The sequence below is a fragment of the Bombus vosnesenskii genome, unplaced genomic scaffold (assembly GCF_011952255.1).
Source record: "Bombus vosnesenskii isolate JDL3184/JDL3185 unplaced genomic scaffold, Bvos_JDL3184-5_v1.1 scf7180000016262, whole genome shotgun sequence".
NCBI classification, from domain to species: Eukaryota; Metazoa; Arthropoda; class Insecta; order Hymenoptera; family Apidae; genus Bombus; species Bombus vosnesenskii.
The window spans coordinates 576,470-599,960 of NW_022884331.1; the positions used below are offsets into that span (position 1 = coordinate 576,470).

The 23,491-nt window shown below is 37.2% G+C and overlaps 1 protein-coding gene and 1 long non-coding RNA gene across 5 annotated transcripts in view; one reads left to right on the top strand and one right to left on the bottom strand.

Annotated features, from left to right (window-relative positions):
• The window catches only part of LOC117241989, a 115,408-nt gene extending 94,280 nt beyond the window's left edge, over positions 1-21,128 (bottom strand). Inside the window, exons 1-2 of the long non-coding RNA XR_004495155.1 lie at positions 19,599-21,128; positions 19,409-19,512 (exon numbers count right to left, since the gene is read on the bottom strand). This is a non-coding gene — a long non-coding RNA (uncharacterized LOC117241989). The remainder of the gene's footprint in view (positions 1-19,408; positions 19,513-19,598) is intronic.
• The window catches only part of LOC117241980, a 172,949-nt gene that overhangs the window by 71,514 nt on the left and 77,944 nt on the right, over positions 1-23,491 (top strand). The gene's annotated exons all lie outside the window — the stretch shown is intronic.

Consider the following 23,491-nt stretch of genomic DNA (forward strand, 5'->3'; position numbering starts at 1 on the left):
GCGCGTTTCATCTTCGTGCTCTTTTCATTTCGTCGCTTTTTCTTCTCCTTCTAATTGTTTCAGGAAGATTCAAAAGTATTCGCGAAGATTGTTTTAAGAAAATATATAGATAACATGATTTTAAAATTTCTAGGGATATCGGTAGTATCGACAGAAAATGTTTATCTTTAAATGAATTAATTACGAAGTAACGAATATTTGAGTTGGAAACCGATACGATACAAATACCAAACGATCATATCATATGCAAAACTATCAAGTGGACGCATTATTTGCTCCATAATAGTTCCTGCTATCTCCCATTTTACCCTATCCATAAAAAAGAAATATCGTAGTATATAATATGCAGTGTATTCAACATCGAGTGAATAAGAAGAAACTGTGCGAAAAAGTTGAAACCGCATTCTTCAAGCAGCCGAACTACGCGTGAAACATATTTTACATCAAAACTAGAACCAATTCCACATTACGTACATAAAAACAAGAATATAATTTTCTATTTAAATCTAACAAATATTAAAATAGCGCTTAAAATATTCGAGGCAAATTTTTATTTATAAAAATCTATCATATCAACTGCAAACATTTCTAGAAGAATCAAACGAGCTTCGGACAGCTGGTATATCAATCATATTTCAAATAATGAAATTAAAGAAATTAAAAAATATGGAGCAATCAATTTGGTTTTTAAAAGGGTCATATTTTATTCGCAATTAACAAATTGATTCTAATTAACGTCGGGCTAACGATACTTCAGCCACAAAAGGTAAAATGTAAAATTCCACTCAGGAGCACAATTACACGTTCGATCCTAATCGAAAGGGAAAAGCAACTTTCGGAAAAGTGATTTTCGTCCGTTGCGTAAATCCGTCCGTGCTGTCGCCGTGCAATCTGCGGTTAATTCTACTGTTTTTACTTTTCCTGTTGTTGGCGGCAGCCGATCAAAGTGCGCGCGCGGTTACATAACGTTATTGTGCAAATATGGTGCGCTTTATTAAATTCATCGACAAATATGTCGAAACGACCGTGGATCCAGTGAAACGAAGCTTGTGTTTTCCAAGTGTGCGCAATCGATAAATTACCGTGCAGACTACGAGAGTCATTACCATGCGCACATTCGGAGGCGGTTCCATGATTTTCAACAACACAGAAATTACTTCATCCTTTGTTATTGATAATTGGATTCTCAATCGACCCATTGCGAGTCTATGATTTACGTTTGGAAGGAATACAATATTTTCCTAATACGTATTCGGCTAATTTTCTTATTTCTTATTATTTCTGATAATAGCAAAAAATGGATCGTTCGAGAACAAATCGATATGGGTTACCGAGATATGGCGTCAGCCGATTGTATTATTTCAGATGAAAATTGAGATTACTGTGAGTCTATAAAAAGGCCATTCACTTTCAATGTACATAAAATATAATAATCTTTCAAAGATAATTTACAAATTCGAAATGTGAAAAGTAGCGTATTCGTATTCCAATGATGTTCGTTCACGACGACGTTGAACATTTCTAAACATCCGTCGCGTAATATCACAACCAAATCATCCATTTCAACACGAATCAATGCATTTCCTGGAGGCGTGATCCATCTCATACCCGTTATCTCCCTTTAGCGTTCAATTATTCCAACTGCACGGTACTTTTATATTTCCTGTGTCGCTAGAGTCATTACAATAGTATGCAAACATGTTGCAAGGCAGCTCGTTAGATCTGGACGCAGCTGGACACCAATCTCTGCAACGGCAAGAAACCTTTCAACATTTTCCTCGATCATCTAATCACAATATTTCACTCGTTTTGCTCCCGTTCGCCGTCACTTGCCTTCAATCCTATCTCTCGATTCGCTGCTATCAAGACAGTCATGTCTAATCAAGCTAAGTAGGAAGCTCCATTCAGATCCCCATTCATAGACCCTCGACCGGACTCTGGATATTCGTCCCCGATAAGATCACCTGCTCGCTCGGTTTCTGCGTTTCCAACGATCTATTAGGTCGTCCCACTCCTCCGGTAAGTTGTCTACGCTGGTTATTATCAGAACCGGAAAGCAGCCGCGTCACGTGTTATTACAAAGTTATGCAAACACCGTGGCGCTTCGTTAAGTCTCCTCTGCCTCGACTCTGAGACAATTTCGAACAAATTCCATGTTCAGTCCGCTGATCTTTTTCTTCTTTGCTCGCCTCTCTCTCTTCGTAGGCCTCAAACTAGCTCTAGGTTGTATCTCTGCGCCTGGTCATTTCCCTCAAGAATCCCAATTTTACAAACCGCTAAACGATCTGTCCAGGTACTGACAACAATTTAAAAATAAATAACTAATTATTAAACATTACACGGTATGTTGCAAAACAAGGTTTCTTTCATATTTACGTAAATCTATTTCATTTTTAACACCCCGACCACATTTTTCTCAGACGCCTCCGCAAGATCCATAGTTCGAGATCACAAAAAGCTTTAACCCCGGCACAATTCTCCGTTACCCTTTTTTTCGTCTCGTTTCTATACCTTCGCTCGTCCTCGTTTTCTCATGATTTTACTCTCCTACTTCTACTTTCTCGTCTTCTTTGTCTCGCAGAGAGACGTTTAAGCTCTGAGTATGCTAAGTTCCACGAGTATGAGATGTAATTTACAAATTATAATGTCGCCGGACGTTCGCGACGTCGCTGTGCAACAGGCATAATGTGGACGGACACCTGTGCCGTGTACAATCGCCGGAGGCGCCAACGTCTCTGCTGGCAAGCCAGGAGAAAGGGAAGCGGCAAGAGAGAAAGGGAGAGGAGAAAAGGTACGATGAGGGAGCGCACGGCTACACGAAGTACGTACCGTGACCGGGTATCTCGGTGCCAAGCCGTACACCCACACCAGGCCAGTCGTGGCAGTTCACTTTCCGTTTCGTTCTCCCTCTGACCGACCTTTTTCTCTCCTCCGACTCTGACACCAGCATGTTGTCCTCTTTCCTGGACACGATAGATCGCGGTGTCGTGGCCGTTCTGGATTCTGTGATGGATTGGAAGATGCGTTGGAACACGCGGCTGGTACGTTTCACTTGGAGATGTTAGATTGGTGGTGATATTTGAGTTTGTTTGACGCTAGAGACGTTGATTCGTTGTTTAAAATGTAGATCGTAATTAATACATGGACGCTCGATGGAAGTGGTTGACTCGATATTGGACGATGTAATTGTTGATGCGGAAATGAGATAAATGTGTAGGATGGTCGCATACATTTTGGTTTACGATAGATTGGCTTAGAACTGAGCTGAAAAAGATCTGTAAGAATTTCAGAACTTGTTTTCGCGTTTGGCGTTGAAGTACTCGTTCGATACGTTTGAGATTGAGATTTGATGAATCTTTTCATTCGCGTGGTCTTCGCATAAGTATTAGGAATCAGTTTGATCAGTTGAATGTTAGACATTCTATTTAAAAGACTCGATAAAATTCTTGCAAATGGTTTCAATAATTTCTCACCATATATTTTGAATCGTTAACTTGTACAAATACAAAATTCCAACTAATTAATTACTTTCTTAAGATTTCGGTTAAATCATCACGCTTCATACGAGACTAATAGGTTTGCTAATACATCCGAACATAATGTACATGATTTATACCGATAACGTTCACTGCTATTTTGTATCTATACCGACAGCATTCACCATTATTCTCTATCTATATCATTAACATTCACTTCGTGTAACCTGACATTATACAACGAAACTTTACACGCTAATATTTCCAAAAAAAAAAAAAAATCAGTAACATTTCATGAAAAATCGATAAGGAACGGTTCAAGCCGTTTCCTGATTACAACACCTGATCACATTTCACCGACACCAACTTTAAAGTTCGACGAAATTAGTCGTTTTACGGCGCCGGGCGAGGAAAAAGCGTTCGCAGATCAGACGGGCTCGCGCACCACGCTCTGTGCTGCCACGAAGAAAATGAGTTATGCACAGTGCCAGGTTATCGGCATTCATGTCGCGCCGTAAATCGGTTCTGACGCCTTGTGGAATGAAATCAGTGGTTGTCAGAACGTAGCGTTGCCAGGGATAGTTTTCGAGGCAGGATTTCGCAAACGCCGTGGTCCGTTCGTTTGGTCTGACAGGTGTCTCTTACTTAATAATCATCGGCGTGCCCTCCATGTATCCGCAATTATACCTACGCGCGTCCGATCGCTTCGAATTTACCGCCATAACGTGATATCCTCTTGCAAAACGCAGGCGAAAAAGTTTGTCACATAAATCTTGAGGAATCGTGCGATCAGTCGTATATTAAAGACGATTATAGAATGAATTTTTAACGGCGGTAAGTTATGATTTCGGAATATGTATCAAATTTAAGTGGTATCCAATTTTATCGACGTGCTTTTATTTGATGAAATACTTTTGTTTCTGTTATTACACATGGTGGATAATTATGCAAATTCGTATTTTTATCGTCTATTAATATCTATTATCTTTGTCGCTAATCTATGTTTAATATAATATCTAGAAGAATCCAAGAAGAGAATGAAATTCCAATAAATAAAAATAATTACAGTGAATGTAAATTGCTACCGGCGAACCTGCGATTTTTGTTCGTCTTGTCGACATTGTTTTAAATTTAAGGTATCAGTCTTGTGTGAATCATCCTGGTGAATGTACTATTGTGTAATGGTGTTACAATGTCAGCTTCCTACTCCGATATCAAATTAAAAGCCTTTATTTGTGAATAAACACCGTTCTTTATCTTGGCCTACATATTTCCTGAGCTAAATTACAACATTTTTTCAGTCCCTCTTTTTTTTTTATTAGCCCGCTTGTTTAATGAGTTTTTAAATTCTGATTCGAGAAACGATAAGTTCAAGCTCCTTTCACTTTCCAACGATACCGATCTTATGCTATTTATTAAGTTAAAGCAAGGTATAAATAGAAAATCTTTTTCGAACACGTTTAATTAGTTTACCTAGATTGTTAGACCATTACTATCTATATCAGTTATCAAGTAACTCTTTGTCTAGGTTCTTACAATTACCTACATACGTAGATCATCTATCGTTCTTTGTTGAAGAGCACCATTTCTCAACATTAAATCCAAGAAAATTTACCCACAGTATAAGTATGTAACATTCTTTCAACCCATTCATATTGGAGAACAAATTAAATGCTTCGTTTTCTCAGCGCCACTTCTCGCGTTATCTATTCTTTTGTGTTTAAAACTAGGCGGTAAAACGTAGACTAAACAAAGTGGAGCAATGTATATAATCAAAATACTATGCACTTGTGTTAGATTAAAATGTACACTGAACAAGCTGAAGCTATATGTGTATTATACATGCATACATATTCATCCAAAATCGACATATGTAACAATACCGTAACGAACTTAATATTCGCAAAAATAATCTTGATTTTATCTGACACTATCACGCTCTATCCATTCTAACGATATCTTTTCTGACATACATTAATTTGATATGTTACTTGTCGTTCGGATCATTGGTAATTGAATAGACTTACCAGTGCTAGCGTCCTGTTTTGCGACCAAGTTTTTCAGGACAGAAAAAAAAAATAAAGAAAAAAAGCTCCGCTCCCCAGAGGCTTAAACCCAAAAACCGCGTCATACAACAAAAAAAGGTAAAGAGCCGACACATAATACAGCATGGCTACGTCGTACCGCCGCGTATCGGTACCTTTGCCTAACATAACATTACAAAAATTCATGTTTATTGTGAATAATGCACTTAAAATCTGTATTTTCTGGGTTCAATAAATTCCTTTGTAAAAAAAGACTTACCAGTGGTATCACAAAAGTGTCTCGTGACTGACAATGATATTAATTGAACTATTTAAATTAAAAAGGTAATTATATCCCCGAAACTTGTAATACCTTCAATAAGTAAATAATATAAAGTGCCAAATGCGTTGTAATATAATTAGACGACACTACATATTCCTTTATAGTGAAGTATAATACAGGGTGGTTGGTAACTGGTGGTACAAACGGTAAGGGAGTGATTCTACGCGAAAAAAGAAGTCGAAAATATGGAATAAAAATTTGACGTGATAAAGTGCACGCGTACCGAGCAAAAATTCAAAGTCGATTTTCTCGAAAACAAAGCCTCAAACGAAAAATTTGTATTCTATATTTTCGACTTCTTTTTTCGCGTAGAATCACCCCCTTTTCGTTTGTACCACCAGTTACCAACCACCCTGTATAATTGCATATAATAATTGCAGGATCTCTTTTACAGATTGACGCTTACAAATGCGAATTTTTTTATTACGTAACCTTCAAAAATAAATTTTATCGTATCGGTATATTCCACGATAACTTTAACAAAGAACAAAATCATCGCGAGTCTTCCTATCTGAAATTTTCTAACTACATTCCAATTACGTACTATTAAAAATAAACAAGTATCGGTATACTTTTGAGTGGTAGTGTACGAAATTGAACCAACAGTTCTATGATCTTCCAAGAAATTGCTCGCTCCATCCCACTTACCCACTTTACTGATCTCGATTTGCCGCGTACGCGAATATCAATCACAATGCGTTAATATCTGTGCGAACAATCGTGTTCGACATATGCTTGGCACGCACAATGCGTGCAGGCGCATTCCACGCAATCTAGCATGATTTAACGCTCGTCGAACAGAAAGTGGCACAATCATTGAGCGGCGTAATTGAAACGTTATTAAATGTTAACTGTCCCCACGAGTCAGGACAGCCGTAAACGCGGCTACGCGCTTGTTATAAATAATCATTACAACGACGATTTACGAGCATCCCGATCATGCGCGATTTTTCACCACGGCACGCCTTTTAGTATCGCAACCTTCGTATTTGCACATAAACGCGGAGAACAATGAGATTCCATCTCTGTCTACCGTGTTGTTCCTCTCTCTGTCAAGGTATACAGTTGCCGTAGAAAGGTGGGCCGCCCTGATCTACCACGCCTAGACGGCAGTCGACCTTATCCCAGGTGAAAAAAACGCCGTTTTAAATCGCATGAGCGCGGGTGTTACACTTCGCGGTCACGCTCGTTTCATCGTTAACCCTTTAACAACGAAGCAGTTTCATCTGTGTGCACGAGAAGAATGGACTTCAGTGAAACGTAAGGTATACATTGTCGTGCATACGGATAAAAGTGGCGGATAAAATGAAAGACCTTATATATTTAGGTATTTTGTATATTTAACAGAACAAGTTAGAATTAATTAAAGTATCGAGAGAATGGATTAAGTAAACTTAAGTAAAGAATAGGTGAACTAAATTTACGACTAGGTTAGTGTGTAATAGCTTCGAATATAAAGAGTGTAGAAGGATGAGCGTAAAGAATTGTACGCCAAATCCATTTCCAGGCGAAAGAGGTCGAAATAGAAATAAATTAATTAATATCTAACAGAAGAAAATGTACTTGTATATTCTAGATATTACTAAATTCTAAGTTTTCACGATGTATACGGAAAATCATCCGGTTATTACGTATGTAACGATTTTAATGAGAAGACAATAGTTGAATGGTTTCGACAAGAACATAATTTGACGTAATTAGTTTTCTTGTAGGAGAATGCGTAGAGGACATGCGAATGTCAAAGTCGTCCTTCTTAATGGAATCATATATTTGTTATTACTAATACAATACTCGTAATATTGTTAAAGAAATATATTAACTTGTACTCTGTAAATATATCACCTGTATAGAAAAACCATTAACGTGACAGATATTTTAACTTCAATTATTCGGAATGAACTGGAACCACGTTTATAGCCCATACTGAACGATTTTTCAGGACGCATATATGGGTTCGTAGCGCCGAAAGGGTTAAATTCATAACATTTTTAACCATTCAAAACCCGTTTGTCTTTCGTTACGCTCGAAGAGATCCTCTCAAGTGCTCGTAACCTATTCACACCGCGGCAAAAACGCTTCGTACCATCAAGCCAGAATAAATCATGAGATCGTAGGAGATCGATGGCCGGTTGCCGGTATATCATAAAGCGACTGGCGCCGCGCGCGCGAGCGAACGCGACAGGATAATAACAAGTTGCTTACCGATTCCGGGGAATCACGCGATTATTTCATAGTCGGGCGATAACGCGCGCGTAACGTTGCACACAATGGCGCACACAACGCCATCCTGTCTACGTCGATGAGGCGTGCGTCACCTTCGCGGCTTATAAATCTGCCTCGAAGCGGCGCGATCCGCTCAACTTGCGCTAGAGTAGAAGGAACGAACGAAGCAACGGCTTAAAACATCGTTTTCCTCCGGTCGGATAAGGGACCGGCTTATGCACGGCTAGGCGTGGTGGATTCGAGCGATGTAACTCACCACGCCGTGACAACAAATCCCCTGAAACTCGCATTGTTCGTCGTCTAGGCTGCATGGAAATACACACTGTGATGGAATTGCTACTTGGAACTGCGAATATACGGGATACTGTGGGAGGACATTTTTTTTTAATGTTTTGAATCAATTTGTTTGGACCAAAAAGGAACGAGATTGATTCGTTTTCTATCATTAGGGAATTGTAATTGTTGAAGTAATTACTTCTAGGGAAGCTCTACATCTTTTTCTTTTGTATACCCGTGACCTGGACACCGTCGTTACGAAGAAAATAGAATTTAGTGAAGCAAAAAATTTGAAAAAGGAGAGGTCCATATTATTGTGCTCTTGAATATGAATGTTGTTTTGGGTTACAAGGTCTGGAAACAAAAGAGATATAAGTAGATTTTTATTGCTGTTTCATGTAACTTTTAGTTAGAGTTACACACTAAGGTTAATTTTTTGACCTATCACATTCTATCGTAATGTAATGCTGCTAGTGTGAGGATCTGGATCAACATACACTATACCTGTACTTATACCTATACCTTACTTCAATATATGTTTCTATTACAAATTCATCCACGCGTTCCTCTATCGGATAACCTCAACAGTAATGAATATATAGATCAATGTTACACATTTTTAGAAACCTTTCCTATTTTTTTTTATTGCTGCCCTACGAAATTTTGAATATATATTAGCAAACGTAAAACGATGATTTAAGGTTTTGTGATATCACTGTTGACATTCGAACACATTAGATTGTTGTAAAAATTTGTACGTGTATTACAATATCACAAGTAATCGACACAATAATTCTATTATATATATAAACAAATTAGACGAATTAACTAAATGATCTATGTAGAAGAGGGTAAATTTAACCGAATTGGGGGAATAAAAAAATTAAAAAATTTTGCATATATATCAGCAAACGTAAAACGATGATTTAAGGTTTTGGGATATCACTGTTGACATTCGAACACATTGGATTGTTGTAAAAACTTGTACGTGTATTGTATTATCGCAAGTAATCGGCACAATAATTGTATTATATAGAAATTTAAACTATATAAATGAATTACACAAATTAACTAAATGACCTATGTAGAAGAGGGTAAATTTAGTCAAATTGATGGGATAAAAAAATTTAAAAATTCCTAGGATTTAATAAAATAAGCTACGATCAGCAAAATGAAGGTTCTTCTGTTGGAATACTCTATGACAATCACAACTACGAAAGCCATAAAAATTGGAGCACCTCTTTATTTACTAAATTATACTGTTTCTCTATTTCACATTAAACGTTTCCAATAACAAGACAATAACCGCTAAACTATCGCAAATTTTTCTAAAAACACTCGAGTCTCTCAAAGGGCACCCAATTTTTCAATCATCCATGCAACTACCATTACTTCCACTTTCACTGATGAAAAAATACCGAGCACCCAGTTCCAAAACCACCTACACAGCTTGTACGAAGCCGACAACAGAAACACGTCCCAAAGGAACAGAAACGAAGCTCCACTGACTCACTAACACGTAACTGCATCGCAGACGCATTTATCTAGCCGAGCACATCCAGCTGGAAGATAGATCTGTCTCTTGCAATCCTTTCTTCCGTCCGGTCTCGAACCTCGTGTAGTTATTACAAACGAAACATGTACTTACGATACAGCCTTAGGACAAACACACGAGCACGAGATAAGCGTTCAAAATTTGAAGAAAATGATTCCTGTAAGCTGCTACGCAGTTTGTCGCACTAGCCAGTTCTATATGTATTTGAACAATAAGAATGTTACATTTCTAATTTATATTTTGACTAATCAATTTCAAATATTGTTTCATTATCAGAAATAAAAAGTTGCAATTGTTAATTGTAAATTATTCCAAAGTTTGGCGCTGTGTAAGATCCCTGCCTTACAGTGACTAATACGAAGAAGTTGATATTCTAAGAATATCAATGGTAATGTTTTCATATTCCCCTCAGATCTTTGATCATTTAGCCGCTGGCGACGCCGAAATCTGCTATTTACTCTGTTCATTTCCATTGATCATGTACAAGATATACATTACCAGTTATAAATATATTGTTGCAAAACTCTAACAAATTTTACTTCATTTAGTACTTTACATCATAAGTTGCATATAACACGAATGAATTAGCAAATTTATAACAAAAAAAAAAAAATGAAAGCAGCAAAAAGCATCTTATTTAAGTTAACATCGCAAAGTGTCTAAATACTTATACTGTAAATTTCATCCGCGATTCTGTACAGAAAATATGAAAATCGCCGTGGCTGGCGGATTAAGAAATTTTCTAAGAATAGAAAAATACGATTCGATGGAAAATGATGCAAAGGACGCAACAGAGTTAAAAATCGCAGTGCGCCATATATCACTATACATGCAGAGAGTCGTAGAGGAACAGTTAAAGATTTTCTGCAAGTACACGGAGGATGACAGTGTCTCGGCGCGGAATGTGTCGCGCTCCCGATGCATAAATCTAAATGAGCCTGTGTATTAGTGATACCGCGATCCGTTGCCAGATGAACGTCGTAGATAGCGAGCGCGCCGAGAGATTCTGAAGGCATCTAGTGGTAGATCTGTGTTCCCAGTGCGGGGGATATCACGATCCACCTCGAAGAAAGTCCCCGATCGCAGATAAAACGGATATGTTTCGAAACAACCTCCCGAAGGACGGCGGTGCCGGACTGAAAGCGATAATTTGTTGAATAATATTCTGAGCGACGCGAAAGCGAAGAATTTCCTGAAACGAATCGAAAGCCTCTCCGTGTTTGTACGTGGTTGCTTTCAAAGCGACGAACAGGTTCATTGTTGCGCGGGCGAGATGAAATTCCGAATACGAATACGTCGAGGGATTTTAATGACTTTTCTGACGCGAGACGCGTGGGCGCTATGTTTACAGCCGCTCTGCAAATAATTTGTATATACAGTAAGTCATGAAAGTATTTAGATATTTACAGTAAAATATTTTTATGGATATATTATGTGTGTTGTACTTCTTAGAATTTCATTTCATTAATGCGACGTAACTGTCTTAATTGTAGTGATAGAATTTCCAACCAATCTGGAAATGTATCTATGTACACAAAGGTTAGACACGTACGTTTAATAAATACGCAGAATAGGGTATAAATAGTTACCTTGATTATAATTAATTATAAAAGTGAATCCACTTGAACATCAAAGCTTTTGCAGATTTTATACATTTTCGAATTTGTTTCAAACTTTACTCAGATCATCATGATGGACTCTCAGTATAGAACTAATGAAATTTCAAAATGTTTCAAAATGTATGACACACACGATATCTATAAAAGATAACTGTAAGAGAATTGCAAATTTATTGTTGTTTGAAGGAATAAGGTTTCATTTTTCTTCTAATTTAATGAATTATAAATAATATTATAAATTTTTATATGATTATACAGCAGATCATTCCACTTTTTAACGCTTTGTTCTGAAATTTAAAATTTTACTAAAAAATAATTCCTAAATAACATACCTCGAAAGACGATTATTACATTACATATAAACTAAATTCAACCTATAGCAGATTGCGAATGCAGTTGATAGAAGTAATAGATAGAAATTTAATTTGATGAAGCGTAGATAAGAATTCAATTCAGCGTAGAATAACTATAAAGATTACCACGATATCATAAGAAACATAAAATAAACAAAACGTATAAGAAATCTAAATTGGACTCTCTGAAAAGTTTTATACTGCTCTTCTTATTTCTCCATTTTTCTGAAGCAATATTTAAAAATCAACATATTAGATATTCATATAATCTCAGGCTCCTAACGTTCGATATCTTGCATCTTCAAAGCTTACTCTTATACCTGTATACGTTATTAAATACATTAAACGAACAGGCTGAACACTGGTAGCCATCTCATAACTTGTAAAGGAGGTTCATGGACAGCAAATAGAAAATTCACTGTTAATCTATCAAAACTTGAAAAGTTTGATCGCTGTCATTCTATTTCAATACGTTTCCTCGATAGACTTGAAAAAGATAACAACTTGACTGATCGGTTGGAGTGGACGCAGTGTTAGGAAAAACGAAAACGACGATAATCACCGGGTAGAAAAAAAAGAAAGAAAATGAATATCCAGTGGTGGACGTATCGACACGTTCCGAGCAACGAGTCTCGAAGCTTAATAGTCGACGTGTAAATGCTTCTTCATGGATCAGGTTCGAATTACAGGGTGTATTTTAATTGAACGATCGTAATCAGATAATGGCGGAGAATTAATAATTCCGTGGAAAAAGATCAGACCCAATGAAGAAAAGACCAATCGACTACAACCAATTTCCTGAGGGATGCTATGCAGAAAAGTTGCTTCGATGAATCATACTCGCGTCGGTCGTTGCCGACCTTTTAAGTTTGTTACAGTTTGATTTGTCTACGAAAAAGTTTTGATCGCTGATACAGATATTATATCATGGAAAAACGTTTAAGAAAAAACAATATGTAATTACACAGAAAATAATGTAAAATATAGTATATGTAGCGTAATATAAAATAATTGGAAAATCGTAGTCCCTTTTTGCATAAATCCTTTTTGAAAAAAATAGGTATGTCTGCTTCCTTCTGTCAAAATCGAGATAAGATAAGACAAAATAAGAGATACAGATATTAGTCACGGTTGTGACTTCTGGTATTATTGAATGTTGCAAGATAATGAATCGTCGAAATTCTTTCTTGCCAACGGCTATTCTTGTCAACTGCGCTTAAAAGGAACGAAGATTGATTGCGCTAGTAAATTTAACAACGCTGTTATTTCAATTTAATATCGATCAGAGGCCAATACCTGATGAGAAATGATCGATAACATGAAGAAGCTTTTCTATCATTAATTCCAATGATACAGAGTACTGTTAGTATTGTTTATGTAGCAACAGTAATTACTATTAAAACCCCTTAAAGAATATAGCCAGATTCACCCTTTCCAAACCAACACTCCTCTTTCCAATCATTCTCTGAGGTGGATTATTGTACGTGTTGATTTATTAAAGAGACAAATGATAAAATTGTAATAGTCAGCGTATATTAAAATCACTTTAAGTACAAGTACAGAGCTAGTGTATGCCGACGTAATTGTCGCTAGCTATAATGATCGTCCTAGAGAGCACGTTCGTCTATTTGTATCGATACAAGGCACAACAATATAAGTCTCTCCCGCGTCTCTCTCGTGTGCCGCTACACTCTAAAAACAATGGCCTCAAAATCTTCGAATTTCCACTGAAAGTGAAAATTAAGAATTTGATAGATTCGTAAGATTTCCAAACATTCAAGCGCCTGAAAAAAGTCGCTATCGAACACGATAACCGGGTTAGATTTAACATTTAACACATCACGCGATGTACTATTTATAATCGTAATTGCGACACCATACATTAACCTGAAGATGCGAACTGCCTCGTAGGAAATGATCGACGACGTTCCGGTCATTTACGTCCTTTTGTCAGGATCGTTCAAGGATGATCTCTGCGCGCGTACTCTTTTCGTATGTTTCACGACAGATCATTGAGATCGATCGATCAACATTTCTGCGAATATTTCATGTCCACGCGGGAACGATGATACTAGTGACAGTTGCGTCGAACACGATACATGCGACGTGTTGTCGCGTCGTGACACGTATACCGTGCGTACGTCAACTTGCCACGACGGATCGGGAGATACATGGAAGCCGCGTAGTACGAGACAAAAACGGAGGAAACCGATTGTGGACGTGCATGTACGCGCAAGAATACTTCCGGTGCGACCAACGGGACGACAGTACACGTCAGGGACACCTGAAGAATCGAATGCAATGAAAAATTGTCTAGTCTGATTTTAATTTCATGTTCTGCTTCGTAGTTTCTGTAACTTCGTGAGGTAGTTTCAAGTTGGAACAATGTTGAATACTTTGGGCAAAAAGATTGTTTATTGATGATGATTTTGTACAGAATTTGTAATAAATTATAGATTACGCCTGATAAACTGTAAAGATTGCTCAAAATGTTTCAATTATTATATGTTGGGGTTACCATGATAAGAAACAAAATAACATCCTCTTTCCCCCAATGAAACAGGGAAACGATAGAATATTAGATTATTTCTAATTTAGAACTACAGGATATATCACAATACGTGGGGCCCACTTTAGGAGTGGACATGAGGCACAAAAACAATGAGAAAAGTTGATACAAACGTGTGTGCTACTTGACCTTGTTTCAAAGTTGCATTCTTAGACGGTGCTCGAAATAGCATTTGTCTTGCAGTCATCGTGTTAAAGAATTCCGCAATCTTTTAAAAATCCAGATACAAGTATTATACAATACGTACATTGAAATCTCCTGTCTACTCTTGAAGTGAGTCCTACATAGTATGATACATCCTGTATAGAACCAATATAAGAGAATATTTTATTATACAAAAATCATATTGGATTAAATCAAACTTTCAATTACAAACTTTAACTTGTCAATCTCATAAACATTCAGTTGCTCGTTCATCTTCTTAAGAGCTAAATCGTAGATGCTTATCTTCTTAAATCCGGAAACATATAACAAGATAACTTTCTCATACCTGTAACAATTCAACACACGTACATATCTCATACATTTCGATCCGAATAATATCCATTAAATCAGACAATGAGATCTCGAACGACTTTCTTCTTCCGACCACCAACAAGCAAGAAGCACGTAGTTCCAGTTACGAATCAATCTCGGATCGTTGGTGCTCCGCGACCCAGATGCGAAAGCCACGAAAAAAAGAGGTGAATATAAGAGGGAAAAGAGAGAGAGAGAGAGCTCTCGCAAACGAAGGGGAATTGTCTGGATAATGCGTACGTGCAGGTAGTCGAAGCATCAGGGAGAAACGGCTCTCACTTTCACGGAGTCGCCGTGACCGAGATAAAGATGGTGGCACCGCTTCACCATCACCATACACACGCTCTGGACTGACCACTAACGTCTCTGCACCCATATATGGCTACTGTATACAGTCACGTTCGTATTCTTCATGCGATGTACGTGTACTGATACTAATGTTGTATACCATGAGCGTAAATGCATATTAATATACTTCATCGTTCAAAAGTTACAAATTATCCACCATAGGATTGTATCTTAATAAAAATTGACGATCGAAAAAAAAGTAAAAATGTTTTCGTCACCTGCGTGTGTATTGACACGAGTACTGGTAACCAAAAAGTATGCTCATAGTTAATAACGATAATCTCTAATTAAAAATAATTTCTGCCACCAATATTAGTTACTAGTATTAAAAATATGTTTTCATTGGCGATAAGGATTATTCGTGACCGAAAACAATTTCTGTTATCGATAATAGTTAAGTGTAAACAGAATCAAATAATAGATCTGTAAACAGAATCAATTAAATTAAGTTATTCAGTCTCATATAATTATCTGATTATAATTTTTTTAAATTTGAGTCATAACTTTGTCAGTATATTTCCACTGACCTATCCTTAACTTTTGAGCGACAGTGCAAGCACATTATATATATTCCTCGATTGGTATTAGCTATCTCGCCCGTCGACAGGTAGGAAAGGATCGATAGATCAGTCCTTTAATTTGCACCCGTACGCTGCTTTGCCTGCCGCGACTTCGCTAGATCCGATCTGTACCGGCGCTGTGTCCTATTGGTACGCATGTCGCGTTGACCGAGTCGGTTGTTTCCGATGTTAATCAAGTCCATGTCACTTGTCAAGACCGATAGCCTGATTACATATTATGTATATCGTATTTTTTCCCGGCACTCGTCGGTCCAATTGAAAATGCTTTTTTGAAAACGGCTGATTAATGGTACTGATAGGTGGATAATTGGAATTATTATCACTAGATATGTGCTAGTTCGATGGTAGTATTTTCATATCTTCCTATATCATATACATACGAATCATATATTATACTAATATTTTATTACTTGAAATTTAAATAAATGCTGAAGAAATTATATCAATAGTAGTATAAATAAAAGAAGTACGAAAGGAAATAGCCACAGATACCTACAATTGCAACACAATGCAAGAACCGATTTTTAGAGTCGGTTATTTTGCATTCAGCCATCGGTCACATTCCATCTAAACGGCGAACAGAAATCATGAAAGCTTTAAAACTTCCTTCCTACGACGGAAATGAAAAATCTTACATTGAAGTGCACGTGTGGATAGTCGAAGCAATTCAACACGGGAGCCCACGCAACTCTTCACGGGGAGACCACGCGTTCTGGGTTCCCTTTTTGGAATATGCCGTGGACACGAAAACTCGTATTAAAGGAAATAACGTGAGATAAAACAAAATGAAAGAAGGAATACGATTGCTATAGAACGTGAAGTTTCATAATGCATAAAACGCGTTTAGAAGGAGCATATGGGTGTTTTACTGTTACTCAAAATGGCAAAAGTATGCGGCTACTTATGAACAGTAGTATACAGACATCGATAGAATAAATCAGAAAATCTACTCGATTATTCCATAACCTACTCCAGGTTCGATGCCATTCTCTGTGAAATAAAGCGGAAGTTACGATCACATGATTTACGAGTCAGCTTGTCAATTTGCGATTCACCGCGCATTTCGCGATATTTCGCTATTTACCTGCCTCTGTCTCTGACAAGTGGTAGTTTATAGCAACAGATAATATTTACATTCTACCGCGGCTGTAATTTACCGGTGATTAATATATATCAATACAAGTGCTAATGCAACAACACACGGCCTACAACATTAGGAGGACCAGATCCACTTGTACGCTTCTTAATACGAGATTAAATTAATATACTGCAAGTTTGAACTCGGAACTTAGACGAGTAGTACGCGATTAATTTAGCAACAGGTTGTTATTCTACGCGTATCTTGCCTGCGTTTCTTTCGACGTTTCTATCTCGTTCGCCTCGATCGATATTACTATAATATCGTCTCATCCCTTATCGATGAAAAACACGAACGTTCACCGGCTCTCGTCCAACACAGGCAACGTATAATAGTAGGAAAAATGGATGTGCACAGTTTCAATTCACCAACGTTACCGATAGTTCGTGAAAAATCCTCGACACCGAGTGATTATTCATGCCTGTATGGTAGTTGCTCGAACTTACACCATATTTAGATGTAAATTAATGAAGGTGAATTACGAATGGAGCCTGCTCGTTTCACGCGATACAACGCCGCATGAATTTGTTTAAGTAATTAATTAGTCTGAATAAGACTTCTTATGTAATTTATCGCCCGCATAACCTATGCATCATCCGTTACGAAAAATTCCAATGAATTAATTCTAGTTAATTAAACGACATCGGTAAGAACTGTGCATCGCCATCGCTTTTCACCATCAGCTCTCTCGTTCACCTACATTCCGTGTTTTGCTCGTGCTACACCGTATAAAAGTCCGTTCCATTTTTACTACATAACAGCAAACATCGGCCAGGGATCACGAACCGAGAACGTTCGTTACCTGCATTATGCATGAATAGACACTATCTCTCGCTTGCTGCGAATAAGCGAATCGAAACCTTGAGCTTGACGCGGATTTATACGGTGCAAAAACCGTACGAATTATTAAGCATTATTTCCCGCGTAATTTATTGGCCTCGTAGGTTGGCCGCACACCCGTCGATAAAACGCCAGGAGAGGCCCATTGTGAACCTCCAATCAACCGAGCGACGTTAGATTATTATTGAGCAACCGTACGCGCTTATCTTTCCGTCTCTAATTTTACCTTCACCCACACCGTCTATACGTGGCTGTAGTGTATATCTATTCATCTGGTTGCACCTGCACGCGGACCTCTCGAGTTCGAGATTTTCGTAACCGATGCCGAGGCACACAACATTCGCACCCCATGTGAATAGTCGTTAACGCCTGATACCGGCGATCGAACCATACCAGCGATCACGAACCAAAACACTTGACTCAGACGCCCGATCACACGGTACAAATTCGACGCAAACAAAACGGGACCATACTTTCAATATCGTACCTTCACCTATGGTGTAACGCCAGCACTGCTCACTGACGGCGTAAATGGTACACGGTACGCACATATGAACGTGTTTGTATCGATGCATACCGTTTACCATGCGTACTTAGGATAATACGCTTCTTAATGATCGATACATATATACGCATGAACCTAACAGTGAATATAAATGGAGATTTTATACAGTACTATAGGAGATACAGCTATCTATGTGTACGTGTATGCTCATTTGCTATGCGCGAAAAGTGTTTCGTAGAAGTATCGTGTCGATTCAAATGAAAGATTTTATAGACTACATAAAGGGGTTGGTCAATAAATAAATTATTCCGTCCGTCTAAGAAATGAATGAAAAAAATATTTCCTATCGTTAACGTAAATTTATGTTCAGCTATCGTTTTTTAATATGTCAGGTTGTATAATAAGTTCACACGTATTTCTTTAAGGATATCAAAAGTCGTTGTTTTTGATAAATATCTGTTTGATTAATTGATGGGTTAACATACCAGAAGTGTGAAATTGACTGATGCAATTATTACGTTATAATTGATATCATACATTAATATACATTAACAATGGTGTTGCATCATATAATCACTATGCGTATAGTAATATTTGGATATCTCTTTTACAACAGAAGCTAAAGAGAAGTTACCTACAAACTTATTGACTAACCTGTATAATATGTTATTTATATGTGGATAGTGAATGGAAGATTGAAATAAATTGTAATATATCAGCCATAGTATAATATCTATTATTGCACTCGCCGTATCAAACGGTAAAAAAAGGATTCAGGTAACGCGTTAAAAAGCATGAAAATATAGTCACGAGACCGACATACCATTTAAATGTTGCGGCTCTAAAAACACAAGATAAACACGTTGCAGATTAACGCGAGTATGCCTCGTAAATCCGCACCTTCGAGTTACACGTAATATAATCATACTTCTACCACGAGTTACCGTATCATCATCTTCCATAGTGCTCTACGAAGGAGCGAGAAACGAAACGCGTAACGAACTCACGGACACGAATTAATCGTCGTACTGTATATACTTACAAAAGGCAAAAGGCGTGTACTGCGATGTGTGCGCGCGTACCACTGCGTCACGGTGAAAACGAAACCGATATCTCTGCAGGATCTGCGCCGAGGCCAAAGGTCACCTACGGAGGGAATTGCTTTATTTAATAAGCCGCGGAGGAAGGACGTTAATAAAGCGGCCAGAGATAAATAATATGGAAAGGCGAACCGTTCACGTGTCGTTCGTACCCCGAAGCTCTCTTTTCCTCTCTCTTTGCACCGTATAGACCCGTACACCACATCTACGAGGCATCGGTTAAGTTAAGCAATCGTTGAGTTCTCGGCACTTGAACACGAGCGCGAAGGAAAACGAAATGGGACACTTTTTTTCAAATTCCGCCTTGCAAATAATTACATGCTGCTCGATTCGAACTGTCGATAATCATCGACATTGATGATTATTCTCGACGTTTTATAAGGTTACGTTTACACCACACTTGACAGATAATGGACATCGTGTTCGACGCGATGTAAACGAGAAGTCTGTGCTACGGTAGTCCGAGATCGCTTTCGTAATTTCAGCGACACGCGTTCCCAACTGACACGTAGATTAAATGCGTGAGATATAAAGGTTATAGAAACTTTACGAGCTACAAACATTAAACCAGAATGCAACGAACTCTGTTATATATATAGACTAACTACATTTCATAAGGTAGTTCTGAATTCATTGAGATCAAGCAACTAATCAACCAATTTTTTAAATATAAAAAATATATGCGCGTGTACGTACATTACAGTACGTACTTTATTCGACAAATGATACCTTAACTCAATAGCTGGTAACCAATCAGTTGCCACAATTGAATTATGATTTTCAGGGATGAGTTTATGTTATTATAGAAAATATTTTAACTGATTTGCTAAACCTAACGATAGCTTAATATTGTATAGTCAACTCTATAGAATTTGCTTATATGTTTTTATTTACCTCTCATAATCACGGCTGTACACGACCGTATACAGAATATATACTCGTACATAACCCCATTTATAAAAAAGGTAAGATAAATGCAAATCACACAAAATCAGAACGATGACCGACGAAGGAGGAAAATGAAGTTTTCCATTGAGAAATTCGAGTAGGTGTACCCTTTTTCTACACGTGCACATACAAGTGCAACTATGTGACCACTTGCCCACGACTTCATCACATTAAAAAAAATTCCTTCGTTCCCTCTTCCAATTCCTTTCATTCCAGCGTTCCAGTCGCACAGAATCGCGGGAATCGTGTTGTCGAACGGGCGTCCTACCTATAAACATATCTCTTACGTATTTATGCTTGTTTCGTAAAGAATTCTCTCTGATTCGCGAGTGTTCAAGGAAATACGAGAATAAGGGAATATCGGGAGATAACCGTTAACCTAGTGAACTCATTGATATACATGTATACCTAGAAGGTGTGCCACATATGTACGTAGAAATCGCAAACAAGAAACAATAAGAAGATGGCCGGCGTCGAGTGTGGACCGATAGTTGATCCTCGATGGAATTCGCGATTTACACGGAGGCGGGTATATAGAGTGCAAAAGAGAGGTATAGAAAGTGTGTATAAAAAAGAGAGAGAAAGAATGGTGCGTGCACAGGATGCACATCTGCGAGAATACGATGCACCGAGACTATCGACGTAACGACCGATCCGCCTACTACCAGAGAATTTGTCGTTCTTAGTCCGCCAGCGCATGCGTGATTGCTGTATGCGATTGTCCTCGTGTGTGAAGTTAGGTGCATGATCTCCGATGGAATTTTCTGCCGACATATTGGATGAGTCTTCTACGAGAGATTGGCATCCCAGTAATCGTTCGTATTATTATTGTATTTAAATAGAGAATTTTGTTTGTATATATCTTATCTTATCTTATTGATGACAGACAAAAAATAACAGTATAAATAGATGATACAAACTTGTTACAATTTAACTATATATATCGTATATGAATGATTGTGTTTGTCTCTAAATGGGTTAAAAATATTGAATTATATCGTCCACTACGTATCATTATTTATGGACATGGAAATTGGGAAGAATAGAGACAAATCAAATTATGTAGTGATTCAAATTTCAAATTTAATTGTATATTTATATATTTAAAAATATATTTAAAAACAATTAAAGTAGTTTTCTGAGCAAAAGACCTACATCCATGCTAAATATATAGAGTATTTATTTAAATAGTTTGAATATTGAAATTTGTATTTGTATAATCATTGAATATTACAATTATCAATTCAGACGTAGCTAATCACAACAAACTAAAACTAAAACTTTTAATGCAATATATTCCATCCATCATTTTATCTTATGGATCCTTTTTCCAAAAAATTGCGTAATTACTTTTAATTTCACGGAATATATTGCAATTTTCCTTGCATAAATTTATTATATAAACAAAGTTTTCCTTAAATTAATTTGAATTCTTAGTTTCATTTTCGGCAAACGAATTCAACATAGAAGTATAATATGTATAATAGAAAGTAAACTCTATCGAAACTGGTTACACATAAAACAGAATTTATCGCGCAATAATATTTAATCGAATTACTGAATATGCGAGTACATATTGCACATAGCAGACTCCGTAGCATAGCAATTAGAAGACAGGTTCTGCATGTCTGTTGCCTTTACCAAAGAATGCCGTTCCCGGTTTATAAATTGAGCTTATATTCGTTCCTTTCGGTTTCGTACGAGACCACCTTTATCTCACATCGAGCGTTGTATGGACCGAACGACCTACCACGACCTCGCCCAACTCAAGCTATTGCGTCCTAAGAGTTGAGCGCTCGTCTCGGTTATACACCCACGTGATATGTTCCCTGCAAGGTTGTCTTGTTTGGAATGAAAAGAACGTTACACCTTCGTTCGAGCATTCTCCATTATTTGTGAATTTTCTCCTAAACTGGTTCACCTTTCAAAATCGTAGTCATTTATATAATACCAAAATTATATTTATGCCAGCAATTAATTTTCATAAGAGTAACATTAGAGAATTGCATTTTATAATCGAAAGTATACGTATATTTACGTTTATATATTTCTGTTAAGAAGATTATAAATGCTGGAACTACAATGGTAATATTGGTAGTAAATCTGTGATAATATGGATATTTAGTAATTCAATTTTTCTAATAAACTGCAATAGTTTCAATCTAAATTAAACCCAATGAAATTCATCATTTGTTACACGATACAGTTATAAATTACTTTCACCTTAAATTTATAATTTTTAACTGATCTACTACGGAAGCAATTAGAGCGTTCTCTATTGCGAATTTAATTCTTGAGCAACATGCAACATGAAAACACATTCCATCGATTTCTCCGCACAATTTCAGGCAAACGAAAAAGCGAAGCTTTCTTTCGTCATAGTTGCAATATCAAAGTCACCTTCGTGTCGCTTCCAGGCGAATATTTATCATGACACGATACCGACTTTCTATTATTATCTACGGCTGTCTTACGTGTCGGGGTTTAAAACAGAATAATAACTGGCGCGCCATTGTTTATCACATATGTGCGAGTTACATGTACTGTTGCATGTGGAGATACATAATATAATAGTTCCAATTATGCTGGTCTTGAGGCATAAAAATAAAAGCAAATACATACGTCATATATTATTTGAAAAAATGTCATAACACTGTGAGGTATCGAATGCTTTTGTTAAAAAAAATTATAAGTTCTTTTGAACCCTACTATCTTGAGATTGGAATTTACGAGTGCAGTACTTTTAAAGGCACTGATGGAAACTACTGATATCCTTTTTTTAAAAAGCATACATAGTGCATAAAATTGTATACAAATCATGGATAATACTGAATATAAGTTGTCAAAATGTTAATTATAACTCTTCACGTGTTTTTCACTATTAATGAATCATTAGTTCAGTGTTTTGTGGGCATTCTTTATTTATTATATTTCCTCATACATAGAGCAAATTGCAGCAAGCACATATTTGCGGTAATAATTCGAAACACTGACACGCGTTAGAAAGTTATTATGACAAATCATCCGGAGGTCGTGTCACGGGACGGAAAATGGAAAAGTAAAAGCGAGGGAACAGA